The 8,755-nt window shown below is 35.5% G+C and overlaps 1 long non-coding RNA gene across 1 annotated transcript; it reads left to right on the plus strand.

The window, feature by feature from the left end:
* Nucleotides 1–2,580: 2,580 nt before the first annotated feature.
* LOC131196388 (uncharacterized) lies at nt 2,581–6,289 on the plus strand. Its single transcript, XR_009154708.1, has 2 exons — nt 2,581–2,791; nt 5,949–6,289. It is a non-coding gene; the product is annotated as an uncharacterized LOC131196388 (long non-coding RNA).
* Nucleotides 6,290–8,755: the final 2,466 nt, after the last annotated feature.

Here is an 8,755-nt window from a genome sequence, read left to right on the forward strand (position 1 = left end):
GGCTTTCAATACGGTTTGTAGAGTCTGCCACGGCACCGATTGTACCGGCGTTGGCTCCGCCAACGATTCTGCGGTGTCGAAAACCTCTGGACCGCAGTGGCTCAGGAAATACGCTCGCTTCCTGTTGTCTGAGACTCCTTGGAGTTCGTTTGCTTCGAGGAAACACTCGAAACGAGCCATGTATGACCCCCATTTTTCCTTAGCTGGGTCGAATGGCGCTGGCGGTGTGTAGCTGGACATCGCTGCTTTCCGCCCCTTGTTTGCTGGGTTCGCGTCTTCCTGGTGACTTCAGCTTTTTCCTGGCGCTCTTAGCCTCAAGATCCCATCCTCGTCGCCAGTGTTAGATTCGGGCAATAACGAGGCAGGAGACCAGGATCATGACAACAGCTCTTTACTATATGGTGAACGCAGCAACCCGGGCTGGGAAAACCCTCTCTTTATATACAGTTTAGCCAGAGGCTTCATCCAATCAGCAACGTGCTTTTTCCCGCTCAGTTTTCCCTCCACAACTCTTAAAGATACATTACACGCTGGATTAAAGGGATGAAACAGAGGAGGAGGAGAAGACCTCCAAAGGTTAACAACACTAGAAATCCAATCCTTTTCCAGTAAGAGAAGGGACTGCCAAACCAGGTGAAGTCAACTGCCCAGTCCAAGTGTGCACTGGAACATGTGCAACCTTTACTTTGGCAGCTTTCTACTCTAAAGGAGCTGCTGATCCAATTCTACAGAGGAATTATTGAGTCTGTCATTTGCACCTCTATAACTGTCTGGTTCGATTCTGCAACCCAACAAGAAAAACACAGACTTCAAACCGGTTTGGCACCGTAGGTGATGGCGGTGATCTTTACGATCACCAACCTCTGGATTATGTGGAATCGCTAGGACAGCTTAAATCTGCTGTCCAGCGGTTCGGAAAACCCCCTCTTCGGGAGAAGGAGAAGGGGTGAGCTGAGGGCAGAGGTTGAATTTCCCTAAAGCCCCTGAGAAAAAAGGGGTTTGAAGGGTTAAGTTCCCTCCAGTAACCCGAAGTGCTCCAGATCCGAGGATTCTTCTGCTTTGGCGGAACCAATCACCACGACCAAACGCCGAGATTTATTTTGGACAATAAAGGATTATACCGGACAGAACGAAAGTGGGAGAACTTTAAGCAAGTAGCCAAGCCGATTCCCCGATACTTTGTAAAAAGCTTGAAAACAGCAAGAAAATGGAGGCGAATTGTTAACAAGTTAACGAGTGGAAAGCGAAAGTGATACTTTCAGCGTGTGCCTCTGCAGTTGGTAATTTGCATGTTACTTGCTGCTTTAACTCTTTGCTGCCTGCTGATAGAATCTAGGAGATTTTAAAATACTGCTTTAAAAGACTGTGTTTTTCAGAAGTTAAGAAGATTTAAAGTGAATATTAAGTTGGAAATAAATAAATAAATAATTTTATAGAAGATGGCAGCCAAACAATTAAAGTCTACTGTAACAAAGAGCTTTGGAACTTTATCAGCTGGTGCCTCTCCAGCTCATACAGCAGAGACTAGAACATTGAATTTAGAGGCGTTACAAGAGAACTTAAAAGGCTTTATAGAAGAAAATTTAAAGTTATAACTGATGAGATGTCTGAAATGAAAGAGCAGATATCAGAAATTCAAGTGGGAAATAAAGAAGTTAAAGAAGGATTTGTAATGGCAGTACAAAGTTTGGCAACGAATGTGATTTTATTAGAAGAGGAGGTTGAAGTAATTAAGCAATGTAATTTAAAATTAGAAAATAAAATGGCTGAATTTCAAAGTAAAATGGAAAAGACAGAGGATGAAATAGTTTTGATACAATACAGAAATATGGAATTTGCTCTAAGAATTCGTGGTCTGAAAGAGAATAAAGAAGAGGATTTAAGGGAAATTTTTTCTGAAGTATTTGCTGAGATATTAGCAGCTTGTCCAGCAGATGTGGCTTATCAAATTGATAAAATATATCGTGTGAATTCTTGGATAGCAAGGCAAAAAAAGTTGCCAAGGGATGTTGTTATTTATTTTACAAATAGAACAGTGAGAAATCAGATTTTGCAAGCCTCATATAAGGGGGAGAAGATTCAGATTGCTGGTCAGGATATTTTAATATTAAAGGAAATTCCACCAAAATGTTAAGAGCTAGAAAGGAATTTGCCTTCCTGGTGAATGAACTTAAAAACGTCAGATTGAATATAGATGGGATATTCCAACTGGTATAATAGTATATTATGCAGGAAAGTACATCGTCTCAATACAGTTGGAAAAGCAAGAGAATTTTATGTTGAGGCATTAAAGTTGGAAGTCTTTCTCCACTGGATGCTAGAAGAAAGGAGACTGAAGTGAAGGAAAGAGAAGTGAAGCAGGTTCAAGAACAGATTGCGATGGAAGAAGATTTATTACAAGTGTTGGAAATACCTATGACGGGTCCAGATTCAAAAGAACAAAGGCTGACAAGAGCTGCTGCTAAACGCAAGGAACAAGAGATGAAGGCACAACAACAACTGGCAACTACTACAACGGAAACAGTGGGAGGGGCAAGGCCTAAAGTAAATGTGATCTCGGCTGGTGTTCCAAAAGTTTCCTTTGGCCGATAATGGCAATTAAACTATTATCTTGGAATGTTAATGGTTTGAATTCACCGCAGAAGAGAAGGAAAGTATTTCATTATTTGAAACAATTTAAAAATGACATTACTTGTTTACAAGAAACACATATTAGATCTTTAGACCAGAAATATTTGATAAATTCAAAACTGGGAGTACATTTTGTTGCCTCCTCTTTGGAGAAAAAATGGTTTAGTTATATATATAAAGAAGGATATATCAGCAAAATTAATTGAGGTGGATAAGCAAGGAAGATACATTGCTATTGAACTCTTGTTGGAGGAAAGAAGACATTATTAATAGGAGTTTATGCTCCAAATCAACAACAAGAAAATTTTTCAAGTTTTACATAAAAGAATAGTATTTTGGGATTATAAATCATATATATTAATGGGTGATTGGAATGGTGTGTTGGATACTCAAAAGACAAAAAGCTTAAGGAAGATATCAAGCGGCGAAATTACCAAAGGCTTTTTGATATGCTGGAGGACTTGGAATTAAGAGATATTTGGAGAGAACATAATACAGAAGAGAGGGATTTTACCTTCTTTTCTGATAGGCACCAATCATTTTCGAGGATTGATTTTATTTTGATTACTAATGACTTGTATTCTAGAGTGAAGAAGACGAAGATTTGTTCAAGAACTTTATCTGATCATAGTCCAGTTTGGATTGAATTTGATCGGGAAAAGGAGGCTAGGAGATCATGGAGGTTGAATGAGAATTTGTTTAAATATGAACAAAATGTAAATGAATGTAAAAACAAATGAAAGAATTTTTTATTATGAATATGAAAAAAGAGACATCTATAGAGATGATTTGGGACTCCAGTAAGGCTTATATGAGAGGAAATCTTATACAAATGAATATTAAATACAAAAATAAATTGCAGAAAAGAAAAGGAACTGGAAGAGGAAATTAGAAAGAAAGTACAATTATTGATAAATAGCCCAGGAAATAGTAAAATAAAAGAATCAATAAATATATTGAGAGCTCAGTTTAATATGTTGATGGCAGATCAAGTAGCAATTAATTTATAATATGTAAAACATAATACGTTTAATAATGCCAATAAGCCAGGAAGATGGCTTGCCTATTTAATAAGCAAAAAACAGAAATCACGAACGATTGATAAAATAGAATATAGGGTAAGGAAGTTTATCAAAAGAACTTGATTAAAAAGCATTTTAGAGTATTATAGTAAGTTATATTCTAGGGATATGGTTGATGATACAGAGATAGAAAGATATTTACAACAACAAAATATTTGTGAGCTTACAGAAAATCAAAGAGAAGAATTGAATCAATTAATTACTTCAGAGGAAATTTTCTTAGCAATCAAACAACTTAAAATCGGTAAAGCACCAGGAACAGATGGTTTAACAGCTGTTTATTATAAAAATTTACAAAATGAGATGGTTGAACCACTTAAAGAGTTATTTAATAAAATTCAAATGGGAGGAGATGTTCCCCCTTCATGGAGGACAGCCTTTATTTCGTTAATACCGAAGGAAGATCGAGATGGTATTAAAGCAGAGAATTATAGGCCTATATCACTTTTAAATACTGATTACAAGATATTTACCAAGATATTGGCTAATAGATTAATGCCAGTGATGAATCAAATAATTCATAATGATCAGTCAGGATTTATTAAGGGTAGGCAGATGAGATATAATGTGAGGCAAATCGTAAATTTACTTGAATATTTGGAACGAAACAACCAAGTATCAGCGGCATTCCTTTTTGGATGCTGAAAAGCTTTTGATAGATTGGATTGGCAGTTTTGTTTAAAGTAATAGAAAAATGCAATTTGGGGATTATTTTATTCGTGCAATTAAAGCAATATATCAGAAGCAAACAGCACAAATAATAGTAAATGGTGGGTTAACAGAAACTTTTAAAATTGAGAAAGGGATGAGACAGGGATGTCCCTTGTCCCCATTACTTTTTATTTTAACTTTAGAAATTCTTCTGAATAACATACGTGGTTCCGATCGAATAAAGGGAATTAGAGTTAAACATCAAGATTATAGATTAAGAGCTTTTGCAGATGACCTGGTTGTTACTGTATCTCAACCAATATACTCAGTAACTGGTTTAAAAGATATAATTGGTCAGTATGGTAAAGTATCTGGATTTAAGGTGAATCAGCAAAAGACAAAGATGATAACTAAAAATATGAATATACAACAAAAGAAGAGTTAGAAAGAACTTCAGGTTTTGAAATCGTTAAAAGGTTAAATATTTAGGAATATATATTACAGCTTCAAATGTTAAATTATACAAAAATAATTATGAGGTATTGTGGCAGAAGGTATGGAAAGAAATGGAGAGTTGGAAGAAGTTACAACTATCTTTGCTGGGAAGAATAGCGGCTATAAAATGAATGTTTTGCCCAGGTTTTTGTTTTGTTTCAAATGATACCGGTGTTTAAGAATATTAAATTACAGGAATGGCAAAAGGATTAGTAAATTTGTATGGATGGGCAAAAACCAAGAATAAAATTAAAAGTAATGCAGGATATAAGGAAAGGGGGTCTTAAAATGCCTAATTTAAAATTGTATTATGAAGCAGTTGTTTTATCATTAATTACTGATTGGATTAATTTAACTGAGGAAAGAGTTCTGAATATAGAAGGTTATGGTTTGTTATATGGGTGGCATGCCTATTTATTATATGATAAGAAAGTTGATAAAATATTTAAAAATAATATAATTAGAAATGCATTATTGAGGGTTAGGAGGCAATATCAATACAAATTAGAGGAAAGATTCCAATATGGGCAAACCGAGACACATGATAGAAAATATAAATATATATCAAAAGATGGAGGTAGTTACTTATAAAGAACTTCTTTGTATGGAAAAGGGGAGTTACAATTAAAATCTAGAGAAAAGATGGGGAAGAAGGAAAAATTATACATGGTTCCAATATGGACAACTACAAGCTAGATGGAAATTAGATCAAAAATAGGTGTTAAGCAAATTGAGGATAATTTGTTAAAACAATTGAGAGATCAAGGTCAACAGCATATTAAGAGGTTGTATAATGTATTAGTAGAAATAGATTCAGAGACTGATTTGGTTAAGGATTGTATGATTAAGTGGGCACAAAATTTTCAGCAACCAATAATGTTGGAAACTTGGGAAAGAATTTGGGTGAGGAATGTTAAATTTACACAAGCGCAAAATATGAGAGAAAATTTTATAAGATGTTTTATAGATGGCATTTAGACCCCCCAAAATTGTCATGTATGTATCCTAATGTACAGGCTAAATGCTGGAGATGTGATTGTGAAGATGCTACTTATTATCATATATGGTGGACTTGCAAAAAAGTTAAAGCATTTTGGATTAAAGTATGGTGGATCATGCAGAATATTTTGAAAAGAAGATTAAGTTTACCCCGCAGTTCTTTTTACTAGGAATAATTATGGATTGTACAGCTATAGAGACTAAATTGATTCTGAACTTAATAACAGCCGCAAGACTTTTGATTGCTCAATATTGGAAGAAAGAAGAATTACCTACAATTGAAGAATGGACTCTTAAAGTATCAAATCTGGCAGAAATGGCAAAAATTTCTGCTTACTTGAAAGACTATACACAAGAAAAATATATTTTAGAATGGAAAATGTGGATTGATTATATTCAAAATAAGTATCAGATAAAAAAATATCAAATAGCATATGAGTAAATTTAGGAAATAATTTGTATTAGATATATTTTTGAAGGAGAGGGGAATTGAGTGTGAATAAGCGTGGAGAGACTAGAGATTATAATTTAGGAATTATCTTAGATTATGATTGTTAGTTTTGATACCCTGCATTTTGTTCTGGGAAGTCGGGGTGGGGTGGGGGTAAAGGGAAGGAATTGGGGGTTGAGGTTAGTGATGGAGTGATGGTTAATGTACAGGGATTATTGAAGATGTATAAATATAATTAATGTAGGGTCGGGTCTGACCAGTTGCCATTTTAGAACGGTGGGGAGGGAAAAAAGAGAGAGTAGGAGGTAGGAAAGAGGAGAAGAGGAAGGAAGAGGGGTAGAAGAGGGAGAAGAGTGTAGGGTGGAGGGAGGAGAGGAGGTAGATAAGAGAAGGAGAGGAAGGTTTGGAAAGTAAAAGAAGGTAGAAGAGGGAAGAAGGTTAAAAAGGGGGGTGGTGACTGGGCAGGCCCGACTAATTGTATATAACTGTACATTGGATGAATTATTTGATAAGATTGTAAAAATAAAACTTTTTTATAAAAAAAAAAAAAAGAAAAACACAGACTTCAGAGGATAATTAGAACTGCAGAAAAAATAATTGCTACCAACTTGCCTTCCACTGAGGACCTGTATACTGCACGAATCAAGAAGAGGGCCGTGAAAATATTTGCAGATCCCTCACATCCTGGACATAAACTGTTTCAACTCCTACCCTCAAAACGACGCTATAGAGCACTGCACACCAGAACAACTAGACACAAGAACAGTTTTTTCCCGAAGGCCATCACTCTGCTAAACAAATAATTCCCTCAACACTGTCAGACTATTTACTGAATCTGCACTACTATTAATCGTTTCATAGTTCCCATCACCAATCTCTTTCCACTTATGACTGTATGACTATAACTTGTTGCTGGCAATCCTTATGATTTATATTGATATATTGATCATCAATTGTGTTGTAAATGTTGTACCTTGATGAACGTATCTTTTCTTTTATGTACACTGAGAGCATATGCACCAAGACAAATTCCTTGTGTGTCCAATCACACTTGGCCAATAAAATTCTATTCTATTCTATTCTATTCTATTCTTTTCTTTTCTATTCTATTCTATTCTATTCTATTCTAAAGCTTGTCCTTGGTCATCTATTTGCAAACAACAGTTTGTGAGATTAAATTTTACACACACACACCTATTATCTTTGCTAACAAATAGTGTAAAGCAAATCTATTCTGAGATATTGCTGTTTTAAACAGAGTATGCTGTTTAACCAAGAAATTTAGAGCACTAACAGTTGCATTAGTTATTATTGCAATCATTGGCTGTAACCTTATAATTCTATTCAGCAGTTCTATACCATCTTCTGCCCAGGTGGCTGGTTCATATACGTGAATTATTCTTTCTGGAGGCCAGTCATCTTTCTGTGGCCTACTTCCTCATAAACAGGTACACCCAGTTGGTCACCTTGTTGTATGGGCAGTAGAAAAAGGAAGAAAAATAGGTTTCACAGCTCCTAATATACATGCTTCGTACCATTGGTACCATAGGCAATTACACATAGGCAAATTTTCCATTTATCCAATATAAGCCATCTGGAGCATGCCAATTAAGAGTTACCACATCCATCCATAACCCACTCAGTCTAGTTATATTTTCAAATAAGGTTACTAGTTGTGTCAGATTAATTCCAGACTGAAAAGTGACAGTAAGTGAAGAAAACATCCTTGCGTGTAATATGATTTTTCACACTTATCATAATCTCATCGTATTAGTCCTATGCATAAGAAAATTAATCCCAAATATTGAACCATTGCATTAAATCAATCCATTCTATATCTTCAGGGATTATGATATCACTAGAATAGAATACAATTTTTTATTGGCCAAGTGTGATTGGACACACAAGGAATTTGTCTTGGTGCATATGCTCTCAGTGTACATAAAAGAAAAGATACCTTCATCAAGGTACAACATTTACAACACAATTGATGGTCAATATATCAATATAAATCATAAGGATTGCCAGCAACAAGTTATAGTCATACAATCATAAGTGGAAAAAGATTGGTGATGGGAACGATGAGAAGATTAATAGTAATGCAGATTTAGTAAATAGTTTGACAGTGTTGAGGGAATTATTTGTTTAGCAGAGTGATGGCCTTCGGGAAAAAACTGTTCTTGTGTCTAGTTGTTCTGGTGTGCAGTGTCTATAGTGTCGTTTTGAGGGTAGGAGTTGAAACAGTTTATGTTCAGGATGTGAGGGATCTGTAAATATTTTCATATTTCTATAAATATGTCCTAGGACTACTGTGTTCAGGGCCTCTGGTGGCTCAGACTGCTAAGACAATCTGTTATTAACACAGCTGCTTGCAATTACTGCCAAGTCCCACCAGGCCCAAGGTTGACTCAGCCTTCCATCCTTTATAAGGTAGGTAAAATGAGGA

This window comes from Ahaetulla prasina, chromosome 3 (assembly GCF_028640845.1).
Source record: "Ahaetulla prasina isolate Xishuangbanna chromosome 3, ASM2864084v1, whole genome shotgun sequence".
NCBI lineage: Eukaryota > Metazoa > Chordata > Lepidosauria > Squamata > Colubridae > Ahaetulla > Ahaetulla prasina.